Source organism: Scyliorhinus torazame, chromosome 2 (assembly GCF_047496885.1).
Source record: "Scyliorhinus torazame isolate Kashiwa2021f chromosome 2, sScyTor2.1, whole genome shotgun sequence".
NCBI classification, from domain to species: Eukaryota; Metazoa; Chordata; class Chondrichthyes; order Carcharhiniformes; family Scyliorhinidae; genus Scyliorhinus; species Scyliorhinus torazame.
The window spans coordinates 136,990,682-137,018,604 of record NC_092708.1 but is presented as its reverse complement, the minus strand read 5'-3'; the positions used below and the strand labels follow the sequence as shown (position 1 = coordinate 137,018,604).

The 27,923-nt window shown below is 44.8% G+C and overlaps 1 protein-coding gene, 1 non-coding gene and 1 pseudogene across 7 annotated transcripts in view; 1 reads left to right on the top strand and 2 right to left on the bottom strand.

The window, feature by feature from the left end:
- itprid2 (ITPR interacting domain containing 2) overlaps positions 1-27,923 on the bottom strand; it is a 228,667-nt gene that overhangs the window by 156,989 nt on the left and 43,755 nt on the right. For 4 of the 6 annotated variants that reach the window (XM_072477597.1, XM_072477590.1, XM_072477574.1 and 1 more), the window contains exon 2: positions 2,199-2,267. The exons of the other annotated variants lie outside the window; for them this stretch is intronic. The gene's annotated coding sequence lies outside the window, so the exon portion shown is untranslated. The remainder of the gene's footprint in view (positions 1-2,198; positions 2,268-27,923) is intronic. 6 annotated transcript variants of the gene reach the window in all.
- LOC140408129 (U6 spliceosomal RNA) lies at positions 16,882-16,989 on the top strand. The gene has a single exon (XR_011940046.1). It is a non-coding gene; the product is annotated as a U6 spliceosomal RNA (small nuclear RNA).
- Positions 20,956-21,182, bottom strand: LOC140407801 (ATP synthase membrane subunit K, mitochondrial pseudogene; annotated as a pseudogene).

Sequence of the window (27,923 nt, the reverse complement as noted above, 5' to 3'; positions counted from 1 at the left end):
CTGAAGCACCATTTTCAGAACCTTAGCTTCCCTTGCCTGCCAAGACAAACAACAAAATCCAGAGAAAATGCTTCCACCCCCATAAAAAATGCTTTCGGCAAGAGGACCAGTAAACACTGGAATAAAAATTAAAAACTTGGCAAAACATTCATCTTTACCAACTATACCCGGCCTGCCAATGAGGTACGAGGTCCCCACCTGCTTCAAGAGGACCACCATCATACCGATGCCAAAGAAGAACCAGGCAACGTGCCTCAATGACTACCGCCCTATGGCCCCTGACTTCAGTCGTAATGAAGTGCTTTGAGACGTTGGTCATGAAGCGTATCACCTCCATACTCCCAGAATGCCTTGATCCACTGCAATTCACATACCATCGCAACCGGTCCACAGCAGACGCCATCTCCCTGGCCCTACACTCATCCCTAGAGCATCTCGACAACAAGGACTCCACATCAGACTCTTATTTATTGACTACAGCTCCGTCTCCAACACCATAATCCCAGCCAAACTCATATCAAAGCTCCAAAACCTAGGACTTGGCTCCTCACTCTGCAACTGGATCATCGACTTTCTAACCCACAGACCACATTCAGTAAGAATGAACAACAACACCCCCTCCACAATAGTCCTCAATACCGGGACCCCGCAAGGCAGCATACTTAGCCCCCTACTATACTCCCTATACACACACAACTGCGTGGCAAAATTTGGTTCCAACTCCATCTACAGGTTTGCTGATGATACGACCATAGTGGGCCAGATCTCGAATAACGACGAGTCAGAATACAGGAGGGAGATAGAGAACCTCGTGGAGGGGTGCAGCGACAACAATCTATCCCCCAATGCCAGCAAAATTAAAGAGCTGGTCATTGACTTCAGGAAGCAAAGTACTGTACACATCCCTGTCAGCATCAACGGGGCTGAGGTAGAGATGGTTAGCAGTTTCAAATTCCTAGGGCGTACATCTCCAAAAATCTGTCCTGGTCCACCCACGTCGACGCTACCACCAAGAAAGCACAGCAGTGCCTATACTTCCTCAGGAAACTAAGGAAATTCAGCATGTCCTCATTAACTCTTACCAACTTTTACAGATGCACCTAGAAAGCATCCTATCTGGCTGCATCACAGCGTGGTGTGGCAACTGCTCGGCCCAAGACCGCAAGAAACTTCAGAGAGTCGTGAGCACAGCCCAGTCCATCACACGTACCTGCCTCCCATCCATTGACTCTATATACACCTCCCGCTGCCTGGGGAAAGCGTGCAGCATAATCAAAGACCCCTCCCACCCGGCTTACTCACTCTTCCAACTTCTTCCATCGGGCAGGAGATACAAAAGTCTGAGAACACGCACGAACAGACTCCAAAACAGCTACTTCCCCGCTGTTACCAGACTCCTAAACGACCCTCTTATGGACTGACCGGATTAACACTACACCCCTGTATGCTTCACCCGATGCCGGTGTTATCTAGTTACATTGTGAACCTTGTGTTGCCCTATTATGTATTTTCTTTTATTTCCTTTTCTTTTCATGCACTTAATGATCTGTTGAGCTGCTCGCAGAAAAATACTTTTCACTGTGCCTCGGTACACGTGACAATAAACAAATCCAATCCAATGATATGGGGGAGGCTGTCCCACCTCAACAGATCCGCCTTGACCCTGCTCACAAGACTCGTAAAATTCAATTCACAGAGCCGTGCCCAATCTCAAGCCACCTGCACCCAAGGTAAGTAGGTGGATCACACGAAATGGCAATCTCCCCAATCCAGCCCCCGTGCTCGGCAGGGAGATCAAAAAGTACTCGCTCTTCTCCAAATTCAATTTGTGTACCGAAAATAACGCAACTCGTGTGAGCAGCCCCATTATATCCCCCACGATGGGAATCGGGTTGGAAATGTACAACAAAACGTCATCGGCATACAGGAATACCCTGGGCTTCACCCCTCTCGTAACCCCCCTCCACTTATCCAAGCTCCTCGGCGCAATGGCCCAAGGCTCTATCGCCAGCAGAACAAAAAAGGGGGGGGGGGGAAGAGAACATGGGACACCCTGTCTTGTTCCCCAATGCAGCTGAAAATATCCTGAGTTCACCTCATTTCTATGAACACTCACCTTTGGGTCCTTTGACTCATGACACAAACTTAGGTCTAATCCCAAACCGTTCCAACATCATAAACAAATAATTCCACTCTACCTGATCAAATGTCTTCTCCGCATCCAACGCCGCCACCAGCTCCTGCTAGCCCACCGTCTGGTTCCTATCCTTTTTTTAAAACAAAAACAAAATAGATGCCATTCACATCATCTCCGGAAGCACCCCTCCAAGCTACCGCATTCTCAAACAACTCCATCAAAAGCTGTGCCTGCCTTTCCGAAAACCTCTTATAAAAATGCACTGGGAACTCATTTGGCCCCAGCGCGTAACCCGTTTGCATTTTTCCTATCCCTGTCTGAACCTCCTCGATCCCCACTGGCTCCTCCAACACCGCCCTAACCTCCTCTTCCACTGCGGGACACTCCAATCCCTCTAAAAACACTCTCATATCCAACTCGTCCCCTGGGGCCCAACCTGCACCTTTTATAAAACTCCTCAAATGCCCTGCTCAGGCGCAGTCATCAGCCCCCTCACCCCATTTGGACCTGAACAATCTCCTACAATGCTGCCTGCCGGTGGAGCTGTCCCGCCAGCAAGCGACTGACCTTTTCCCCACCCTTTGCCCACCTCAACTGGCAAACCGCTTTCCCTGTGGGGAAAAGGCTTAACTGCATCTGCAGTTCCTTTCTACTGGCCAAAGGTTCCAGCATGGGATCTTCCACATGCTTCCCATCAAGTGCCAAAATTTCATCTACCAGCCACTGCCACTGCTCTGTTGCCTTTCACCATGTACTTGATGATCTTGCCCCTTACCACCATCCTCAGCACCTCCCATGCCACCAGCGAGACCTCCCCATTTTTATTGAACCCCACATCTTTGACAATCACCTTTGCCTACCTCACACAAAAAATCTGGATCCGCAAGCTGCACCTCCCATCCATCCTCCTGTGCAGGCCCCTTCTCCAAGACCACATTACCAGTGGTCTTGATCTGAAATAACGATCGCCAAGTATTCCGCTTTCCATACCCTGATCAACAACAACCTCCCCAAAATAAAGAAATCAATCCTCGTAAGAACCACCATGGGCCAGCTCCCCTCATCCCCTTCATGATTGATGCCAACACCTTCGCCCCCCCCCCCCCCCCCCCCCCCAAAGGGGTCAATAAGCAAGGCTTAGGTCGATCCATTTTCTGATGCAACACTGCATTTAAGTTCCCACCTAAAATTAACTGATGCGTATCCAAGCCTGGAATGGTCGCCAACATCCTCTTCATAAACCCTCTACATTATCCCAAATCCGGGCATACACGCTAACCAACACCACAAACCTCACTTCCAAAGAGCTCATTACTCTCACATATTTGCCACCATCTTTTCCATCTGCCTCCCTGATCTGCCACCATCTTTTCCATCTGAAATCCAACTCTCTTACCCACCAGTATCACTACAGCCCCCCCCCCCCCCCCCCCCCCCCGCCGCCCCCCGGGCCCTATCAAAGCCAGAGTGAAACACCTGACTCATCCAACCCTTCCAAAGCCTTACCTGATCCTTCACCCTCAGGTGGGTGCCCTGCACCTCATTGGCTCTCAAGCGCTTCAAATCTGAAAGGACTCTCGCCAGTTTCACCGGTCCACCCAACCCTTCCATGTTACCATTCAGCCTCGTGGTGTCTCACTCCCGCCCCCTCCTATCAGCCATAACCACCCCGCGGGGCATACCTGCCCCCCCTCACCAAAGTCTTAGGCACAGCGTCCACCCAAAATGACCACCGGCCCATGAATGGGACCAAGCCCTGCCCCTAGTCACCATCAAACGACTATCCTCTCCCATCCGGGAAACCTCCCCCCCACTTTCTCTCAAAACCGCTCCTCTAAGCATTCTCCCCATCCCCCCACCATTCACACCTCCTAGGCCAGTAGAAACCTGTCCACACAGGCTCGGGTGCTCACAGCCCCTCCCCCCCCCCACCTCACTCCTGTTCACTAGCCAACTGAAGTTTGCTAGCAGGTTGGCTCCCACCAGAGCCCCCTCCCCCGACATACCCAACACAAAAGCCAACAGAAATCCCCTCCATCCCTCCCACAACCAACCTTTCGAAACAACCAAACATGACCCCACTTTCCCCACCCCTCCTAACCACAACACGAGATCAGATTCCAAACTCTGTTCAGTCCCAGTCCTTCAGCCCTCACGAATACCTCCGCCTCCTCCACCGTTTTAAAGAAATGGTCATTGGAGTTATACGTATCCCTCAGCTTCGCTGGGCAGACCACCCCGAACCACACACACCACTCTTGTAAAGTGCTGCCTTTGCTCTGTTAAACTCTTGCCAACTCCACCGTAACGTCCTGGTATATTCAAATACCGCTACCTTCCCACCTCATCTACCGATTCTGCTTGGTCCATCTCAAGACCATCTCCTTCATCTAATAGCTGTGAAAATAGACTATCACAGCTCTTGGTGGATCATTCATCTTTGGCTTTGGCCGGAGCAACCAAGGAGTGTCAGTGAAAGGGAAATTTGGAGAAAATCCTGAAGGAGGGAATCTATCTCCACTTGAAGAGGCAAGGTTTGATCAGGAATAGTCAGCATGGCTTTGTCAGTGGGAGGTCATGCCTAACAAATTTGATTGAATTTTTTGAGCATGTGAACAGGCGTGTAGATGAGAGTAGTGCAGTTGATAAAGTTTACATGGATTTCAGCAAAGCCTTTGACAAGGTCCCACATGGCAGGCTTACAAAGAAGGCAAATGTACATGGGATTGAGGGTAACTTGATAAGGTGGATTCATAATTGGTTTAGCTGTAGGAGACAGAGGGTGATGACAGGCGCTGCTTTAGTGACTGGAAGCCAGTGTCCAGTGGCGTGTCACAGGGATCTGCTGGGTCCCTATGTGGTATTATCATAACTACTCAGCATTACAAGGGTTAATGCAGGCGACAGCTAGTGAAGATCACAAGAGCAGTTAGTGTGAGTAGGTTGGATTATAGTTTATAACCAGTAGTGAGATTAGCAGTAGGCAAGTGTAGGTGGATGGTATTGATCAATTCTGTATTCTAAAAGGATTAAGTGTTGAAACCCAGTTTAGTAGTGTAAATAACATCATAGCTTTGTTTAAGTAAAAGCTATACGGTGGTCTTTGTGGAACACCCTGCCAACCATTCTAAATAATCAACACAAAGAACACCACACCCTATTGTTTGTCATGCATATAAATGACATAGATGACTATGTGGGGGGTAGGATCAGTAAGTTTGTGGATGACACAAAGACTGGCCAGTTGGTTAACAGCGAGGTTGAGTGTCTTGGGTTACAGGAAGATATAGACGGGATGGTCAAATGGGCAGAAAAGTGGCAGATGGAATTTAACCCTGAAAAGTGTGAGGTGATACACTTTGCAAGGATTAATTTCACAAGGAAGTATGGCATGACACTGGGAAGTTTCGAGGAACAAAGGAACCTTGGCACGGTTGTCCATAGATCTCTGAAGGCAGAAGGGCAGGTTAATAGGGTGGTGAAAAGGTCATATGGACACTTGCCTTTATCAATCGAGGCATAGATTACAAATCCAAAGAGGACATGTTGGAGTAGTACAGAACTTTGGTGAGGCCACAGCTGTAGTGTGCGCAATTCTGGTCGCATTATGGGAAGGATGTGATTGCACTGGAGGGGGTGCAGAGGCGATTCACCAGGATGTTGCCTGGGATGGAACATTCAAATTATGAAGAGAGGTTGGATAGGTTTGGGATGTTTTTGCTGGAGCAGAGAAGATTGAGGGGCGACCTGATCGAGGTGTACAAGATTATGAGGAGCATGACCAGGGTGGATAGGGAGCAGCTGTTCCCTTTAGTTGAAGGGTCAGTTCAAGGTGCGGGGCAAGACACAAGTTCAAGGTGAGTGATGAGAGGTTCAGGGGGGAATTGATAAAAACTATTTTTACCCAGAGGGTGGTGACGGCCTGGAATGCACTGCCTGGGAGGGTGATAGTGGTGGTTTGCCTCACATCCTTTAAAAAGTACATGAATGAGCACTTGGTAAGTCATAACATTCAAGGCTATGGGCCAAGTGCTGGCAAATAGGATTAGGTAGGCAGGTCAGGTGTTTCCCATGCATCGGTGCAGACTCAATGGGCCAAAGGGACTCTTTGTGATGGGCCCTATCCAGCTCAAAAGGATAAGATATCCACCTCCCCCAGCAATTTAGTAAACATCCATGAAAAATACTCCCATCAGCCTCGGGCCCTCCAGCCCTTCAGGCAGCCCCACGGTCCACAGTGACCTGTTCTCCTGGTCCTCCACTTTGGCTCTCAGCCCTTTATTACTGTCCTCCAACTTCAGCAGCTCCTCTTCCAGCGAGACGAGCTGGTCGCTGTGGTACGACAATGCCTCCTCCAACATCTCACCATGCTACGGCACCAATTTCCGACGTCTTTCCAAGAGCCTCGGGGCCAGCATATCTTCTACCGACTGATTGAGAGTTCCAATCATCTCTTTCCCATGCCGCTTGAAATGCTTAGCAAACTGCCGCTCAAACTCCACCGCCATCACCTCGGCCAGCATATCCACCGTAATGGGCGCAGCCCCACCCAGCAAGCTTGCTCCCGCCATCTTTCCTCCCACAGAACTCCACATCACTCACAGACGCGCTGGCGGACTAGCACGCGTTCGTTTTCATGCTGTGCCCGTTCGTTGGGTTTTTGACATCCTTGAATACCCACAACTTTATTGGAACCATTCGCATAAAGGTTCCCCCTAAAACTGGGTGAAAAGAGCCCAAAAAAAACCAAGAACTCTGGCGGGAGCCACCCAACACGAGACCGCCACCTACATGTCGCCGCCGGAGGTCCCCAGCCGGTGCCGGCAGTGTTAGATGAGTTTTTTAACTCCCTCACCAATTAAATACTGGGAATACCAAAGCCATTATTTTCAGTCACCACCACAAACTCTACTTCCTCTCCACTGACCCCACTCAGCTCATCTGCTTTGACCAAGTTTTCAGTCACTGGCCCCAATACCTCTGTGAGACTTGGTACCTGTGAGGTTTTATTAAACGAAAGGTGCTATATAAATGCAGGTTTCCCTTGTCAGTTCACAGTAGCCTCCAAATTCACTGCCTCAGTGGGAATATGCAGAGCAAACCTGATAGAGAGCACAAGTAATTTGCCACAGAATTTACTTGTCACTGAAGGCCATTTCTTGAAATTAAGTTTCCATTTAATGATGACCCATTAATTTGCCAGCATGAGGTTTATAGCTGATAAAATTAAAGCTTACAAAGCTGCCTTGGGGAAAGTCTAATGGTTTATTTTGCATCCGAAGACTCTGCAGGCATTTCCTGACATTATCACAGTTCCTGCACTTGCACAGCACTGTATATTAAGGTATCCACCCTCTCGTAACTGGTAAATATATATCACCAATTAAAATAGATAACTTCAATTAATAAAAAGAGCGTCATGCAAGGCACTACTTATATTTTAAATTATGTAAACCACCATTATTGCATCCAATTACACTAAGGTTTAATAGTATTCTATTAATATACAGCACACATTAAAATAACCGAACAGTGGGTTTGGAAAGGGAAAGGTTCACCACATGGCTTCCTTTAATCCATAAAATAATGATGCGCTTTAACCAAGTGGACGCTGTTGCATTTTGTGTTCAGACACAAATGGAGAAAAGGTATGTCAAAAGCTTCTTGACTAAAGCCCAATGTAGCATCTATAAACCAGTGCACAGTGAAGGAAAGGGAATGATACATAAGTTATCAGAATTTGTTTTAACTCTATTTGTACTTGTTTGAAAATTGGAGGTGCGCTTTCAAATGAGACGTTAAACAAAGGCCCCCGTGCCCTCTCAGATAGACGTGAAAGGCTCTATTGCATTATTTTGAAGAAGCATTATCCCCCGGTGTCCTCGCCAATGTTTTTCTCTCAGGTCGACAACACAAAAGAACAGATCACATTGCTGTTTCTGGGAGCTTCCATTACAACAGGGACTACACATCAAAAATGTTTCGCTGGTTGGAAAGCACTTTGAAGAGTCTGGTGGTTGTGAAACATATTGTATAAATACAAATCTTTCTTTAATTCAAAGTTACGTAATTTGAATAACCTGACCATTCCATTTTAACCATTAAACTCCCACTCTATTACTATTGGATAATGTACGGTTTTTAGCACTGAATTATCAGGAATACACTATAGGTTTGGGACTTCAATTTCTAAAGAAGCGATCCTTTGAAATCTCATCCAATTGAAATTGTAACAACAGTTGGCTCACGAACATATAAATTAAGAGTAGGCCACTCGGTCCTTTGAGCCTGCTTAGCTATTCAATAGTTCTGATTGTACCCTCAACCCCACATTCCCAGCTATTCCTAGTAATCTTCTTCCCATTGTTTATCAAGAATCTATCAAGCTCTGCCTTAACAATATTCAAAGACTCTGCTTCCAGACTCACAATCTACAAACGAAAGTATTTACCCTCAACTCCGTCTTAACTGGGTGACCACTTATTTTAAATAGTGGTGCCTAGTTCTGGGTTGTCCCACAACAGGAAACAACATGGGCAGCACGGTAACACAAGTGTTAGCACTGTGGCTTCACAGCGCCAGGGTCCCAGGTTCGATTCCCCGCTGGGTCACTGTCTGTGCGGAGTCTGCACGTTCTCCCCATGTCTGCGTGAGTTTCCTCCGGGTGCTCCAGTTTCCTCCCACAGTCCAAAGACGTGCAGGTTAGGTGGATTGGCCATGCTAAATTGCCCGTAGTGTCCAAAAGGTTAGATGGGGTTATTGGGTTACGGGGATAGGGTGGAAGTGAGGGCTTAAGTGGGTCGGTGCAGACTCAATGGGCCGAATGGCCTCCTTCTGCACTGTGTGTTCTATGTTAACCGCACTACATCCACCATGTTGAGTACTCAAGATCTTATGGGAGCGATTTAACCATAGCGAATAGGTTTAGTCGTGGTTCCTGGCGTTCACAGCAATGAGAAACAGAATGCTATCGAACATGACTCCAGTTAGACACGGAGCTTCAGCAGGTAATGCATAGTCGAGGCTGCAGTTAGTCCCGTTTCCTGCACTGAGGAGCCCCACTTGCCAAAACTCCTCAGTGCAGGGAGAGATTTTAAAATGGTGTCCCAATTTCTCTAGCCCCCAATGTGACCTCCAAACCTCCCCCAAGCCCCAACTCACTGTAAGGGGGTCCCCCTCACATTTGCACAGGGCACCTTCTACCCGATCACCACCACACAACACACAAGAAAGGTCAGCCTGGCAGTGCCAGCCTGGTGCCCCTGGCAGTATCCCCTGGGCATCTTTGCAGCACCAGACTGGCATCAATGTGGCACAGCCAGGGTGCCAGGCTGGCATCCAGGTGGTACTGCCAGGGTACCATCCAGAGGGCATGCAACCTAGAGCCTCCAATCACCTGGGAGACCCCAAGTGCCATTCAGTCCAGTCCTAGTTTGTCGAGACCAGTACTGAACGACGGTTGCCTGAAGTCTCCAAGGCGAAGGGGATCGATCCCAACGCCTTGATTACCTCAGAGATTTGCATATTAGAGTGAGGCTAGCTGTCTTGCTGTAATGTGCAGATTTGCCGAAAAGTGATCCCGCCCAAAATGGGCAGGCTTCACATCGCAACATCTCACGAGATCGGGTTAGATATGCAGGGCGTGGCGAGCTATGTAGATCCCGGGAACATGCTCTCCCATCATTTACTCGCCACATTGTGCCACCGTGGAGAGCTGCTTTTTGGATCGCACCCTATATGTTTCAATCAAGTCGCCTCTTACTCTTCTAAACTCCAGCGGATAGGGCAGCACGGGGCATAGTGGTTAGCAGTGGCTTCACAGCGCCAGGGTCTCGGGCTCGATTCCCTGCTGGGTCACTGTCTGTGTGAAATCTGCACATTCTCCCAGTGTCTCTGTGGGTTTCCGCCGGGTGCTCCGGTTTCCTCACACAGTTCAAAGACATGCAGTTTAGGTGGATTGGACATACTAAATTGCCCTCAGTGTCCAAAAAGGTTAGATGGGGTTATTGGGTTAGGGGGCTAGGGTGGAAGGGTGGCAGTTAGTGCTTAAGTGGGTCAGTGCAGACTCGATGGGCAGAATGGTCTCCTTCTGCACTGTATGTTCTATGTTCTATACAAGCCTAGCCTTTCCGACCATTTCTCATCAGACACCACTTCATTCCAGGTATTAGTCGAGTAAATCTTCTCTGAACTGCTTCCAACTTATTTACATCCTTCCTTATATTAGCTTTCCTTATTACTTACTGTACCTGCATACTAACATTTTGCAATTCGTACACCAAGTCACCAAGGTCCCACTGCATCTAGGAACTCGGCAATCTCTCACTATTTAGATAACAAGCTTCTCTTTTATTCTTCCTGCCAAATTGGACAATTTCACATATTCCCACATTAAACTCCGTTTGCCAGATCGTTGCCCATTCACTTAACCTATCTTGCCCTTTTCTCGCCTCATGTCCTCTTCACTACTTCCTTTCCTACCTATCTTTATGTCATGACTTGCACAAAGTTAGCAAACAAATAAAAGTAAACAGCACCAATTGAATTGGATGTTGTACTAACTCTAATGTTTAATCAATTGCAACATGATACAGATCCCGAGTAATGTAGCATTTGCTGCATACTGCACACCAAACAATCTCTAGCCAACTGTATAAACAGTGATTTCAGGCACATTATTTCTTACAGTCAGCTGTGTGTTTACACAGTTGTTCATATGTGGAAAAACGGGGCAGCACGGTGGCGCAGTGGTTAGCACTGCTGCCTCACGGCGCCAAGGTCCCAGGTTCGATCCCGGCTCTGGGTCACTGTCTGTGTGGAGTTTGCACATTCTCCTAGTGTCTGCGGGTTTCGCCCCCACAACCCAAAGATGTGCAGGATAGGTGGATTGGCCACACTAAATTGCCCCTTAATTGGAAAAAAATTAATTGGATCCTCTAAAATTTAAAAGGAAATATAAAATATCAGGTTGTCACAAATTTTTAAAAAACATTCACAATGTGCCATATCTAACACAATAGTAGACTCCTCACCATGTATCAATGGGTTTGCAATCAGTTTTACACGACTGATTGTAAAGTTCATCACTAATATTTCCATGATGTTGACATATCTGTAAATCACACCAAGGCAGCGAAAAAAGTGAGTTCAGTAGACTTACTAAATGTCCTGGTACAGTTGGGAGTGGGAGTTAATCATACTTAGTTAATATGCTTCTTGAAGTAATACTCTTGTTATTGCTAGTATTAGGTCACTATACAATTGTATTTTACCCTCTTAAGTAACTCAAAATAATCTCTTTAGACGTAAACAAAACTTGTAGGGCAGATATTGAATGTGTCTCCTTGGCCATCTTCTTTCGTTACTTGGTACTGAAATTTCACTCATTTACTATAACACAGTGATATCATAAAATTAAAACCTTTCAGCAATGGAGACCAGTTTCACATCATCCTTTGGATCTAGGATTTCCAGGCATGCAATCTGGTTTGCAACACAGCTCTCAATGATGAATAAATTAATGTGTCAGCAGTAAATTACACTTTGAATGAGGCCCTCCAGAATATGCCATCTCAGAATCAGCGAGTTTCCAGTCCGGCCATTAACCATCTGTTGTTTTTATAAAATACACACATTAATTTTTTGCAGCAGGAATGATCAACTTAAATGAAATGACCTCTGGGGTAATATTTAGCTGACCAAACATTTAGTATCAGCAAAACATTAAGTATACATTTTTAAAACCTACTAACTCATTGGATGTGGGCTTTGCCAGCAAGGTCGACATTCATTGCATATCTTTAGTTACCCTTGCAAAGGGAGCAATGGACCACCTTCTTGAACTGTGCCAATCTGTGTGGTTGACATTCTGGAAGGATATTCTATTTTGTATTCGCACATGGGACAACTTGCAAAGGCTGTATCATTTCAGGTCACTTAAATAAGTAAACCATGTTGCACATATTGTATAATGAAACTGAGTGACATGTTGCTTTCACAAAATCACAAATGTAGGAATGAACATTTAGTTTTCACAGACCATGACACCCCGCAGTGCCAGGACAGAATTACACAGCGATGCACTTCCATCGTCATTTAATCAACAGACTAATTGGAGTTTGCTGAATATGGTGACTGAAAATACTAAAACAATGTATTTGTAAATAGAAAGAACAAAGTACACAATTAAGCTGTCGAACTGTTAAGATAAAACTGGTCCCGTGCTGAACGATGAGATTACACACAAGATAATTTGCCCACAAGGGAATAGTTTTAGCAGTGGAAGCTCAGTAAACACTAAGTGTTAACAATACACCTCCTAGCTTTGCAATTTATTTTTCTAACTCTGATTCGTTCTCTATATATTTTACTTGTTGCTACCAAGGAGAAGTACACCCAGTGTTCCATTCCTTTTGAACAGTTTCAAATAGCATATCATACAGTAGAAAACTATGGGAAACGGAGAGAGTTGGACTTTGACATTTTTAAAAGCCTCTACCAGATGGAATCGGAATCAGAACCAAAGCACATGTCACAATGAATGATTCTGAAATGCGAATACCGTTGTGCAGGCAAGTACTTTTCAGGTTCACTGCACAAAACTGCCCACACTTCAGTATCCATTACAACTAAATTACTAATCTCACCAAGGGAAACTGGAAGGGTCAGTTGTTGAGGGAGTTAGAAAATTCACAATCGTGAAATAGCCAGTTCTCTTTTAAATTAGTATAAAGACACATAGTTAGGCAGTGGGTTGTTTACTGAACATTAGACTCATTCTACACCTAACCTCAAAGTTCTAGATGGTTATTAAAAAAAATTTAAAACATCAAATCACCAATTTGAGGGGAGAGCTGACTGGTGATGATTTAACCCGAGAATCACCACACCTCACGTGAGGGGCAAGGTTGTTAAGGCGGAATGAATAACCTCAGCCTGTACGGGAATTGAACCCGCACTGTTGGTCTCGCTCTGAATCACAAACCAACCGTCCAGCCAACTGAGCTAAACCGCCGCCACCCGGTGCCGGTTTATGTGCGACGATATGCGCAAGGTGGAGATAGAACATGCAGAACACTAAATTCACTACAGCAGGGTTCCCAAAACAAGAAGCTATGCCAAGGTCCTCATGGTGGGTTGGGGAGGGCGGGGCACAGCTTGCTGGTGAAAGGACAGAAAAAAAGAACATAGAAATCAGGCTGGCCAAGAATGAGAGCCATCAATACAATTTGACACGAACAGAGAACAAGAACAGATCAAAACTTTCTGGTCAAACTGACATCAGTTACCTTGCATCGCGAGCAACTTAGATCTAATGTCCACTTCTAGAAAGAGTTCTTGAGTGTCAGCTGTGCCTCAGTTTGTAGCATTCATACCTCTGAATTCAAGTCATACTCAAGGACTCGAGTACCTAATCCAGGCTGACACATTCAGTGCAGTTCTGAGTGAGTGATATACTGACAGGAGTGCCAACCTTTCAATAAGCTGTTATGCCAGGGTCCCATTTACCCTCTCAAGTGAACATAAAAGGTCCCACAGCACCACTTTAATGAGTATGTTCTCCCTGTGTCGTGGCTAATATTGATCCCGCACCCAACAGGTGTTCAAAACCAGTTTGCTGTTTCAGGGATTTTAGTGTGTGCAAACTGGCTGCCATGTTTCCCTTATCACAACTGTGCCCTACACGTCAAAAAATGTACATCATAGGTTGTAAAGCACTTTTTGGTGTTCAGAGGTCATGAAAGGTACTATATAAATAAGTCTTTCCTTTCTAAAAATCTGGGAGGAATCAGACCTCCTGGTTGAGTAGTGATTATCCCATAATACGCCCGCTCTGTGTGTATTGTCCAACAAAAGTGAAAGACTGTGTCATCGCCTCATTCTGGGAAAAAGCAGGGTCGACTACTTGAGGCACATCAAACATCAGGGGCTGGGTTCTCCGAGCCCCCAGCTGCATGTTTCTCGGCAGCACGATTCTCCACTTCAGCCGCTTGTCAATGGGATGTCAAGGAACTCCACATCGTCAGAAAACCCGTGGGTGGGGGTGTGCTGCCGACCGGGATAAAGAGAATCCTACTGACCAGAGAATTCCAGCCAATATTACTGAAAACAGATAGGACATGTGCAACTTTTCTCAATCTTTTCCCCTGCTTTTGAAACATTTAGGATCATTTCTCAAGAAAAATGGAGGAGGCGTGATTCGAACATGGCCCTCTGAAGCAGCACTCAAAAACATTTGGAAGTTTCTACATTAAAAGAACCATCACACAGTCTATGTAAGCTTACATTTAACAGAGTCACATTATGCATTGATCATAATTAAAGCGACAGCTTTAATATCCATTAAAAATGGTGTTTAATTTTTCATGCCAGTCTATTTTTACGGGAGATTTTGGATTCCCAGTAGCACATGCTTCTCAAACTGCCAGTACTCTCACTGGTATCAAATATCTACCACTAAAAAAATACAACATTTCTTTTCAAATTTGCACTTTGAATACAAAAATGTTTTCTAGTCTAATGCTTCATGAAAAGTTAGAACTGCATTGCGTCTTAGTAACCTGTTCACTCTCCCACTACCTACTTACCCAGTTTAAGAAGCATGGACACGGGAAGGACATTACTTCACTCTAGAAATGTTCAAACTGAAGAAATACTGGTCTGGAGTTTCTTTGTTCCCCCCCCCCCATCTCACCTCCCTATTGCAAATTACCCAGGTAAGGCGGTGGTGTAGTGGACTACACTGGACTAGTAATCCGGAGACCCAAGGTGATGCTCTGGGAACCCGGGTTCGAATCCCACCACGGCAGATGGTGAAATCTGAATTCAATAAAAATCTGAAATTAAAAGACAATTCGACAATTCTCATAAAGCCCATCTGGGAAAGAAATCTGCCATACTCGCCTTTGTCTGGCTTACATGCGACTCCAAACCCACAGCAATGGCCTAGCAAACTGCTTCATTCAAGGGTAATTAGAAATGTGAGCAACAGCCACATTCCATGAATTAATTTTTTAAAACTTGGGCACCTGAGCACAAAAAACACAACATTTTGAGTGCAAATAATATCCAGTGAGTTTCTGCTATCTTTCCCATCAGTTTCAAAAACATTAAAACAACATGCTGGAAACCAGCCCACCCACAAAACTGACCATGACACGATGCTTAAAGCCTTTTTTAAAAAACATTACTGGCGAATTGACTGCTGCACATCTATATAAGTAGTTTATAGTTCAGTTTTGATCTTTAAAATCATTTCATTCATTTAAAATCAAGTTAATGACAGTGGTGGACCTGACATTTAATGTTACTTAGAGTACAATAGGTATACTAGCAAGAATACTTAAGTTTATTCAGCAAACCAAGTCTTACTGCCTCATGTGCAAGAGCGACAAATTATGAGAAAGCCCTATTGCAATTTAAGCTAATGGTACATGTAAAATGTCGGGCTTCACTTTTCATACAGTGAACCCACCAACTGAATGTTAATAAGCACTAGCCACCTACCTTCAAGTTGTATCTGCATAAAATCACAGAATCCCTAATTGTGAAAAATGCCATTTTTCTGATCACTCTCAGATCCACATTGGGTTATTCATATGGATACAAAACCAACAGGTTCCTACAATTGCCACTGGCTGATCTTTTCGTGTTTTGAAGGTCCTTCCGCTTTTAGTTAGAAAGGAAACCAAGAACAGTCAAAACAGGTGAACATCCACCAGCGGAAGGTGACAGAGGGTAGTGTGGCTATCTGAACAAACATTACAGAAGAGTGCTAAGTTGTGCTAGGTGAATGGTTTTAACGTCAGAAAGTGTCATGTTATGAAACTCTATGGGACATAGTTGTGCAAATTTATCTTAAGAATTTCCTTGGATGTAGAAACCTTTTTCAGGGGCTCGGACCAGCTCGGGCGGCAGACGGGTGCGGGGGGCAGATGTTAGCCTTTACCTCGCTGATTGCCCGGATGCAGGTCCTGTTGGGGTGGAGATTAGCTTCTCCATCCTTTAATAAGTTAATCTTTAATAATCTTCATTATCACAAGTAGGCTTGCATTAACACTGCAATGAAGATACTGTGACACGGCTTGGTGCGGGGGACTACTTCAATTTCTTTGACTCTCGGGAAAGTGAAGTCTCAGCTGAAGGGGATGAAGGAAGGGTTTCACAATTCATGAGGGCTGTTTATGGGGGTACTTCTGAGAATTGCTTGTCATTGAAAGTGGGGGGGGGGGGGTTGCTGGACGTATTGTTGTCTTTGGTTACACTGTTTATGGATTGATTGTTAATGTGTGTTTTTTTTAAACCCGGAATGTACGGGAGGATGTTTTGGTCTGTATATTGAGCGGGGTGCAGTTTGTGTGTGGGGGATTGTTATTTATATGTTTGCTTTTTCTTTGGTTGTTTATTGATGAAAATTTTGAAAATGAGGAGAATAAAAAGATTTAAAACAAAATAATTTCCTTGTATATGATCCTCTTTATACATTGGAAATTGTTTTTGTTAAAAAAACAGCAAGGAAATTTCCTGCATGGTTGATAAAGAATGAGAATTTATTTTTACTAGTTTTATTGCACGATTCTTTTTCTGAAAATCCACAACAGACATGCTCCATTTTACACTTCATTGAAACCTATATTAGCAAGAGGAATGTATAAAGATGGAATAGAGATTGTTCTGCAGGTTTCAGAGTTATATAAACTAGTTGATTTATACATTACGAGAAAGAGCAGCAAAACTAAACCAGCTCAATTCAGCAGCACATAGGCGGTACTAAAATTGGAATGATACAGAGAAGATTAGCATGGTCCCTGCCCAAGGACGAAACATAAATTTATGAAACATTCCATACATTGGCCGCCCAGTGCAGCTGGGGGACAGGAAAGTTGGAGAAGTTCATGACCCTGCTCCTGGGCCTAGCGAAGGTAGCCACCCACAAGTCCCGGTTAGTTGTACCAGTGGTGGTTTGCGCTCTGGCTGTCTCTTTTCTGTGGCTTTGTGGGGCCCAAGTGGTCCTAGAGTACACTCGAGGCTTTCCATGACCAGTGGATACTGGAGGGTTTGGATTTCGTTGTTGGCAGTAGAAAATAACATTTTATTTGAATTTGGTCATTTTCTTTTGCTTTTTATGATTATTTTCTATAACTTGTGCCCTGTATAAATGAAATGAAAATCGCTTATTGTCACAAGTAGGCTTCAATTAAGTTACTGTGAAAAGTGAGTACTTTAGTCAGATTATTTGCCCAATGGCACTGGGGCAATCAGTGTCATCCCGATTGGCCAATTAAAAGAGACACAGACAGGTACCTTCATTGCACACAGGTCGTCAAGGCAACAACTAATCAATAAACACAATATTGCAGATGTTGGGACACATTTCTTAGAATTGGTTAGTTGAAACAGCTAATGAGCTTAGTAGGAAGAATTATGAGTAATAGGATAGACTATGTTATAATGTGCAATGTTCATACCCATGATTGTGATACGATATTAAAAAAATTTAATCATGGGAATGGTCTCATGACTTCAGATATGTTTAAGTTTAAATGCTAAGTGACGTTACCAGGGATATAGAAATTAGCAGGAATGATCGGAGGAGATAGGTGAGGCCTACTGCATACAGTGCTGCCATATTTTATTCTGTTACTAAAAACAGGTGTGGTATAGAAGAAGGTACAACATGAGGGCACATTGGTGAAGGGTGTGCAGTTTTGACCAAAGAAACTGGAGACCAACTTCAGAGGGTGAACAGTTCAATCCAGCAGACTGGCACATAATTAAATGTAGGCATGCAATACTTTGTGTTGTGATGATTGGTTATAACAGTGACTACAGTTCAAAAGTACTTCACTGCTTGCAAAGTGAGTTAGCACTGTTGCTTCACAGTGCCAGGAACCCGGGTTCAATTCCCGGCTTGGGTCACGGTCTATGCGGAGACTGCACGTTCTCCCCGTGTCTGCGCGGATTTTCTCCGGGTGCTCCGGTTTCCTCCCACAAGTCCCAAAAGACATGTTAGGTGAATTGGACATTCTGAATTCTCCCTCAGTATACCCGAACAGCGCCGTAGTGTGGCGACTAAGGGATTTTCACAGTAACTTCATTGCAGTGTTAATGTAAGCCAACTTGTGACAATAAAAAAGATTATTATTAAATGCTTTGCAATATCCAGTGGTTGTGAAAGGCGCAATATAAATGCAAGTCTTTATGCTAAGGCAGAAGCTAGCTTTTGCATGTAATAACATTTTAAAAGTTTGCAATGAGACTTGTGACTGATTAGTAAATACATTTAGCTGGAGCCAGTACAATCTGTTACTAACGTGTGACACATAAAATGTTTGTAATTGCAAATATGATGGGCGGGATTCTCCCATTTGGCGGCAGAGTGGCCACGCCGTCGGAAACGCCGTCGCGTTTCACGACGGCATGAACGGGCCGCTGGGAGTACCAATTCTGGTCCCTACAGGGGGCCAGTACGGCGCTGGAGCGGTTCACGCTGCTCCAGCCTCCCATCCCGGCGCGAACTGTGCGCCGCGGGATCCGTGCATGCGCAGTGGCGCCAGCGTCAACGAGGACATGTACAGTGGCGAAGGCACCAACCCGCGCATTCGCAGTGGCCTCCCTCAACCCACCAGCCCCGACGCAACATGGCGTGGGAGTTCAGGTGCCGGCGCGCAAGGAAATAGGCCCGGGGAGCGAGAGGCCGGCCCGCCGATCGGTGGGCCCCGATCGCGGGCTAAGCCCCATCGGAGGCCCCCCCGGGGTTCGGAGCCTCCCTCCTTCTCTCCCCCCCCCCCCCGCCCCCCACACACAGGCAGCCCCCCGACAACCTCTTATTTTTAAATAGTGACTCCTGGCACTAGATTCTCCCACAAGAGAAAACATCCTTTCCATGTCCACAATGTCAAGATCCCTCGGGTGCTTATGGACACAATTCAACTAACTTGGAATAAAGTCCCATACAAATGTATTTAGCCGCATTGTATAAGGGGCCTTATCTGGGAACATACAGTCAAGGCCGCACATAGCCCTGTTTTCCCCACGCGGAGGAGCTCTGCTGGCCTAGCACCCTGACAGTGCCCATGCCAGCTGGCAGTGCCACCAGGGTGGCACCCAGGTGGTACTGCCAGGGTGTCAGCCTGGCACTGCCAAGGTGCCCAGGTGGCACCAGCAGTGGCCGGGCACCAATCTGCCCAAAGGACATACAGCTGAGGGCCTCTGATGGGTGCCATTCCATCAGGTCACCGTTTGTGGAGACCAGTAACAAACGGCGCTCGCCCGAGGTGAATGGGATAGGTCCAAAAGCTTCAGATACCTCGGGAATCTGCACATTAAAGTGAGACTAGCTGACTCGCTTAAATATGCAGAATTGCCAAAAAATTATGTTGCCCACAATGGGCGGTATTTACATCACACTGTCTCGCAAAATCACGTTAGATCTCTCCCGACTTTTATCGGCCACGCTACGCCACAGTGAGCTGCTTTTCAGGCGCAGTGTGGCCATTGATTCGTGCCCGCTATGTTTCAATCAAGTCGCCTTTCACTTTTATCAACTCTGTGGATACAAAACCTAGCCAATCCAACCTTCCTCGGAGACCTTTCCATTCCAGGTATTAGTCAAGTAAACCACCTCTGAACCACTTCAAACAAATTGACATCCTTAATTAAATAAGGGGAACAATCCTGTACACGTGTTTATCGAACAGTTTTGCCCAGGACCCATTTTTACCAACTGGCCATCCTTCGGGACCCACTCCAGCCGATCTTCGCGACCCACGCCGGCCAATCTTTGTGACCCATGCTGACCGAACTTCATGACTGATTTTGTTTGCTTATCTTTAATGCGGCAGGTGAGACTGCTTTGTCCTCAAGGTGTCACTTGCTTTGTCATTCAATGTTACATTTCTGCTAAGGGCTTCAGCTGATTATTTTTAAGTTTTCACTGCATCCTTTGAAAAAAAATCAAGAGGTCTGTCCTCGAACTCGCCATGCTTAGTCAGGAGATGCTTTTGAAGTTTTGAATGTTTACTCTTTCATTTGACAGTACTTTCCATTTGACAGTACTTTCCATTTTACAGTAATTTCCTGCACATAACGCATCTTGGCATTGAAACGTGATTTGCATTGGCACAATTAATAAAGCCAGACCTCAAGAAATCATCTTTATACTGCTTTGTTTCCACTTTCAGCTTCATCTTAATGGGTTGTTCACCAGAGGCCCTGGAACTCACACCAGCACTGCTTTGTCCTGCTGTGGACTCTCCTGCGAAGCTCTCTCCAGCAGATTCAGTTGTGAAATCCTGGCCTGTTTATGTCTCTGGCCCTCTCTTCCTTATTACAAACTGATTTATCTTCAGTTTTTCACACAATCCTGTTGCTTGCTTGCCTGCAGCTACAAAATGGAGGAATCTCTCCGTCAGGATTTTGTAGCCAAAGCACAGATCGCGTGACATCAGTGGACATGACAGTCGTGTAACCTGCTTTCTCTCACAAATTCTGGTGCAAAGACTCTGCCGTTTTTAATAAGAAGTTTGTCCTGGGACAGCAGCCAACATCAGGAGGAGGCGGTACTAGGACAGCGTGCTAACAAGACGGATGAGACGGACCTGGGATAGAGCACTGATGCCAAGAGGGGCATTCTGCCCCACTAGGCACCGGGCCTGTGCACTGCCGGCTCTGCCTGAGGGGACATGCATGTGGACGGCATTCTCTTCTTTTTTTTTTAATAGCACATGGTGTCCCATGAGTTTTATTTGTCAAGACTGATACACCATATAGTGACACGATTGCAGAGGTTTCAAACATTCACACAGATTTCACACACTGGTTCTTATATTCCACTTGTCCTGCCCCAGAGGAGAAACACACATTATTTATTTTCTGTGAGTGCTGGGGCCTTTTTCTTGGATCTCAGTTTGAAGAACAAACAAATCGCTGCAATCCCGGTTTATGTAGCTGACACATAATTCCTCATCCCGGTTATGGTGTAGGCATTGAAATACTTGTGGAAGCCAGTGAACTGGTGCTGACTGCCAGCACTGTAACCCGCCATTCACATCCCTCACACAGGTTTCACTCGGCCTCTCTCAATGTCCTTCACAGGCCTCGAGTTCCAACAGTCCCAACACGAGAAGTACTGCCCCTGCCTCCTCCTATTGGTCAGCGAATTTGTGTATTCTCTGAAACACTTGCAGGAGTCTTGCATTATGTTCTTCACGTGTAGGTGACCATATTATAATGTCATCAACATACATGGGCAGCAGGGTAGCACAGTGCGTAGCACTGTTGCTTCATAGCACCAGGGTCCCTGGTTCAATTCCCGGCTTGGTCCACTGTCTGTGCAGAGTCTGCACATTCTCCCTGTGGGTTTCCTCCGGGTGCTCTGGTTTCCTCTCTCACGTCCCGAAAGAAGTACTATTAGGTAATTTGGACATTCTGAATTCTGAGCGTGTGTACCCGAACAGGCGCCAGAATGTGGTGACTCGGGGCTTTCCACAGTAACTTCATTGCAGTGTTAATGTAAGCCTTCTTGTGACAATAAAGATTATTAAATCCAAGGTATTTATATAAATTGTTAAAAGTTGCGGCCAAGCACGGATCCCTGTGGCACACAACTCATTACTTCCTGCTCACAAGAAATTAACCCATTTATGCCTACTCCCTAGTTCCTATTAAGTCGCTAATCTTCTTTCCCTGCCAATATGTCAACCCCACACCAGGAGTGCCCATTTTCGGCAATAGCGTTTGATGTGCAACTTATCAAATGCTTTCTGGAAATCTAAATTCAGCACATCCACCCTTTACCCAATGTTACTTTTTGAAAGAACTCTCAATAAATTTGTTAAACATAATGGCCATGATTCTCCCCAAAAAGTTCGAAGTTAATCTGTGGCGGGTTTTTCGGGGAGTTTCCCGTCTGCTCTGCCGACAAGTTCTCCGCCGCTATTCAGTGACACTTCGTCACTTTTCTGGGCCCTGGGGAGTTTCGCACTGATCTCTAAGCGAGTTTGTGGGGTCCCCCACACCCCACACCCATGGGTAATGCCACCTGCTACATACATGGGCACTACCCTACCCCCCCCAAGTGAGGACACCCCACTATGGAGTCCCTGGGGGTCACCCTTCTCAGGCCCCCATCCCCACCCCCCTTACAGCACTCCCTCTCTTCCAGGAACCCCACCCATCACCCCTCCAACCGATGGACCCTGCGTGAGTAGGTCACAAGCAGGTTTACGACCTATTTTCGGGAGCGCCGATTAGCCACGCTCATTTGGGTGGAGTTCCGACGTCTCACGGAACTTCGGAGAATCTCCTGAGGGACAGACGTTGTAGGGAGGCTCGCTGGAAGCCTCTCCCGGCATTCTCAAGGGAGAGCACAATGCGACCGGAGAATCGCGCCCATTGTCCCTCTCAAAATAAAACAAGTTGATGCTGCCTGATTGCCTTGAATTTATCCAAGTGCACTGCTACAATATCTTTAATAATAGCTTCTACCATTTTCCCTGTGGCAATGTTGTTAACTGGCCTATAGTTTCCTGCTTTCTGTCTCCCTCCCTTTTTGAATGAAAGAGTTGGTTCACTATTTTCCAATCTAATAGAACCTTTTCAGAGAATCTTCCTCGAATCTTGGGAGTTTTGGAAAATTAATTGTTCGACAGTAACCTGGTGCTGTATGAATTTGCCAGGACTCTGAGTATATATCGGTTAATTATTTTATTCTATGTGGTACTTACATGGCTGTGGCAATATATCATGTGGCAGGTCACTTTCCAGAAGGAAGTTGAGGATTAAAATGCAGCAGTTTGAACTGGCGACTGAATTCAAAAAAAGTCAGGCTCCTCTCTCCAAGTCCCATTCTGATTCAATGCATTTTGCCAGTGGGTCACAATGTGACGAACCACCACCATTGATAATATTACCTCCCATGCACAAGAGTCATGTGCCCTAACACATAATTCAAGTTGGTGGATTATTCCAACTTAGGATGTGGGCTCTGGTCAATCTCAACCAATTGTGTGGTGAAGTAACACTAACTGAACATGTCTAGGTATAGGTGAGAAATTATTATTTTTGTAGAAATTAAATGAAATGAAGATCGCTTATTGTCACAAGTAGGCTTCAAATGAAGTTACTGTGAAAAGCCCCTAGTCGCCACATTCCGGCGCCTGTTCGGGGAGGCTGGTACAGGAATTGAACCCGCGCTGCCGGCCTGCCTTGGTCTGCTTTCAAAGCCAGCGATTTAGCCCCGTGCTAAACCAGCCCCATAAGGAAGAGTTGAAATTACATCATCACTGAATTATTTGAAAAAAAGAGAACATATGTTTGGGTTACCCTCTCCATAGCCCATTTCTCCAACATCGCTGAGTCAGAGTAGTTTTAACACAGCTGTTTTCGACTCCAAACATTTCTCATGCACGCTTTCAGAGTAAAAAGCAAAACAACGTTCCCACGGACAGAGAGTGAGGCTGAAATCTTGGGCTATAAATAAAAGCAGACCACTGGCACAGAATGATCCCTCCCCATTTGCAGGCACAGACCTTTCCCTTTAATTTTAACAACATTTCTGTGAAAACTGTAAAGACCCTTCTGAAGACTGGGAATAGAAAGCCAGCTACTGTACATGGCAAGGACATCTGTCTTTAATTAAGTCTAAACTGCTGTTAGTCCCACAGTATGATTTATAACAATTACTGAGTAATTCAGAATATGGATTTATATAATATTGTACGTCAAGAGTATTTCTTTGAAAAGCTGATTGACCTGCTCGATCACTCCAACTAGGACACCGCAAGGTAAACTAAGCAGACTGAAAGATATTGTAAGGGAACTGCAGCACAGCCAAAGCTTTTTTTTATTTAGTGTCGCAGAATATTATAAATCTTGTATAAGAAAAATAAACGGTTAACAGAATGATCAAAAGAAAAATGACTTTACTTCATTGGCTTTCTTCTCCTGCCCCATTTTACATCAATCTCAGTGGCTTTTACTGTACTTCCAACTATCAGGTCCTTTCTTATGGCCTCTTCCTTTCAGTAACAGACTTGGGCTTTATTTCCTTTGTCAGGAAATGTCAGTCAATGACTTTGAGGTGAGGCAAGGCTTATGGCAGGAATTTCAGCCGAAGGGTCTATTTTACAAAATCTATTCACATGGGCTATTTAAGAGACACTACAAATTGGGAAATGGAGCATTCTATTTTCGGTATACAGCAGCTGCGAGGTGGCAATAATGGTGGTTTCTGACTTCTGAGTCTCATGCAGCTCACTACAACTTTCAGCGGCACTTCTTGGATTCCTCGGGGGACAGAAATAAAAACTGTTCATCACAACTGACTAGGACCTGTGGGTATGAAGATCTGGTGGCTGCTGCTTACACTGATGCCACTGCCCAAGGCCAAAATGAAGATAGTTGGGTAATTCCTTCCTTCAATCACATCCCGGAGACAGCACTGTTGTAAGCAGCAGGGATTGCTGTCGCACACAGGATTTGAATATAGCTAGCCTCCCATGCTGCACAGTTTTGCAAAAATCACCAGTTTGTATTATGCAACAATCCGCCACTCAGTATATTCCTAGAAAAGTCATCAATTTGTTTAGTGTAACTATCTTCCACTCGCTGCATATTTCTGGAGCAGTCATCCTGCTTTTAATCAAATAAATTTCTGTTTGTTGCATGAATTCATGGCATATTTTTAAATAGATTCGGTGAACAGGCTTGTTTACTTTATTTGCGGCAAAATATACTGTTTGTTTGCAAAGCCAGCTGGCTCAGTGTCACTCACTCGTCAGTTGGCTCAATGGAAAGACATCTCCTCACAGTGGGAGATAAACTTGGGAGGGGGAGGATCCAGGTGTTTGGGCCACATAGGAACCAACAACATATATAGATCTAGAAATGATGTTCTGCTGAGAAATCTTGTGGAGTTGGGGTCCAAATTAAAACACTCTGGATTGCCACCGGAGCCATGTGCCAATTGGGCCAGTAAAGGATGAGGTAAGGACAGTCATGATAAAGAATCTTGGCCAAGAAGATCAGAAGTAGAATTCAGATGGATGGAGATTAGGAGTAACAAGGGTCAGAAAACACTTCATGGGGCAGTTAATAGGCTCCCTAAAGTTAGCTTTACCACTGAATAAAGCATTGGACAAGAAATTATTGGAGCCTGTAACAAAGGCGGAGTATTAATCATGGGGGTCATCAATCTTCATACAGACTGAATAAATTGACAAACAAAGTTTGAAAGAAGAGTTTTTACACCCTGTGACAGTTTCCTGTAATAATATGCAATGGAACCAACTATGGCTAATCTATTTCATATTATGTTTTGTGCAATGAGACAGGCTGAACTAATAGTCACATAGTAACAGATCCTCTGGAAAGTATGATGAAAAACATTGAATTCCATATTAAGTTTGGCAGCAACATACTCCACTTCCAAAAATAACCTTCAATCTAAAGAAAGTCAATTATCTAAGTTAAATGCGGAGCTGGTGAAGGCTGCTTTGGTAAAGAACTAAAAAGGTGTGGGGGTAAATAAACAGTGGGAATAACGTTTTTTTAAAAACAATTCCAATGCTCAAAAAAAAACTACTCTATTAAAAAAACAAAGACTCGGCGAGAAAGATCCATCCATGACTTACTAGGGTAGATAAGAATAGTAATAGATTAAAAGAAGAGTCTTATAATGTTGTAAAGAACAGTAGCAAGCCTGAGGGTTAGGAGTGTTTTAGAAATGGCAACGCGTGACTAAAAATGCGATGAAAAAGGGAATAAATAAAAATATGAACGTAAACTAGCTGGAAAGAAAGCAGATAAAAACAGTTTCTACAAGTATAGAAAAAGGAACAGAATAGCTAAAGTTCATTATGGTCCGTTAGAGGCAGAGCAAGGAGAAATCATCATGGTGAAAGAGAAAGTGGCAGAGAAGTGGAATTAACATTTTTTTGTCTGTTTTCACAGTAGAAGATGTATATTGTATACCAGAAACAGAGGATATCCAAGGAGTTGCTAAGAGTGAGGAACTTATAAAGTAATGAAAATCAGCAGAGAACATATATCAAAGAAACTTAAAGAACTAAAATTGCCACGGTGTAATTATCTACAAGCTAGGAAGGCTGTTTAGCACAGGGCTAAATCGCTGGCTTTGAAAGCAGACCAAGGCAGGCCATCAGCACGGTTCGATTCCCGTAACAGCCTCCCCAAACAGGCGCCGGAATGTGGCGACTAGGGGCTTTTCACAGTAACTTCATTTGAAGCCTACTTGTGACAATAAGCGATTTTCATTTCATTTCAAATAAAAAGGGATAGCTGCAAAGATAACAGATACATTGGGCTGGATTCTCTGCTGGCAGTATTCTCTGTTGCGCCGGCAGCACCCCCACAGTGGCTCAATGTGCAGCATTGAGAGATTAATGAGGTGGTCTACTATTTCAGGGTCACCAGATGATTTGGATTCCTTTAGGAGTGCTGCCTCACTGCATCAAGGCATGAGACAATAGATAGGTAGAGGGGCTGATAGCCAGGAGAAGTGGTTTTGTGAATAACACCACAAAAGCACTTCCGTTATTCTTCCACAGGTCCGGTGGGACGGGGAATCCTTATGTTTTTCCAAAATGCTATAGATTCTGGAATGGTCTCAGTGGATTGGTTAGCAAGTGTAGAGAGCGAGAGAGAGAAAACAGAGAGCTACAGACTAGTTAGTCCAATATAAATTATTGGAAGATGCAGGAATCTATTAGTAAGGAAGTCTTAACCATGCACTTGGAAAATCATAGTATGATCAAAGTCAACAAGTAGGGTAAAAGGAGGAACAGTAGATGGAACATACTTGGATGTCTAAAAGGCATTTGATGAGGTACCGTTCCAAAAGTTGATACCGAGATAAGGGTTCATGGAGTTGGCTGTAATTAACCCCAAATAATGAGAAACGCTCTATTCAGCCAAATGGGGTCAGAAATACTCACCCGACCTTTGCACGGTCAGTTGCTTTCATGGTCATCCCCAACAAGCACAGTGCCTAGTCCTGGACAATATCCCACCAAGTCAAACACAGGCCATCGCTCATTCACATTGGCCTTTTCCATGTAGTAATCAACAGTACAAAGAGGATGCAAATACAGCAAGACCATGTATCACATTATTGTAACTATACCTATTCATAATATACCTGTGGAAGAATAACAGAAGCGCTTTTGTGATGTTATTCACAAAAGTGAGGCAGCACTCCTAAAGAAATCCAAATCATCCGGTGACCCCGTAAAAGCAGACCACCTCATTAAATCTCTCAATGCTGCCCATTGCGCCAGGTAGGAGGAAATATCAGCAGGGATCAATTTCACTCATTCCAGTTCAAAGAGCTGGAGACTGATTTGTCACCTTGAAGCAGCCCATAAATCACTTACATTAAATTGCCCATGTAAACAGATATAATAATATTAATCTTTTATTGTCACATGTATGAAGTTACTGTGAAAAGCCACTAGTCGCCACATTCTGGCGCCTGTTCGGGTAAGCTGGTACGGGAATTGAACCCACGCTGCTGGCCTTGTTCTGCATCACAAACCATAGGCAGGTTAAATGGGTGGATAACAAGGTGGCAGATGGAGCATAATGTGGGGAGGTGCAGGGTTTTTTGTCTTGGTAGTTAGAATAGAAAATCAGATTTTTTTTTTTTTTTAAAAGGCATGAAACTTTTAAATGTTAACCATACATGTGAAAAAGTTGCTTAGAATGTTAGCATGCAGGCACAGATTGCAATTGGACAAGTGGTATGTTGGCCTTTACTGCAAGGAGA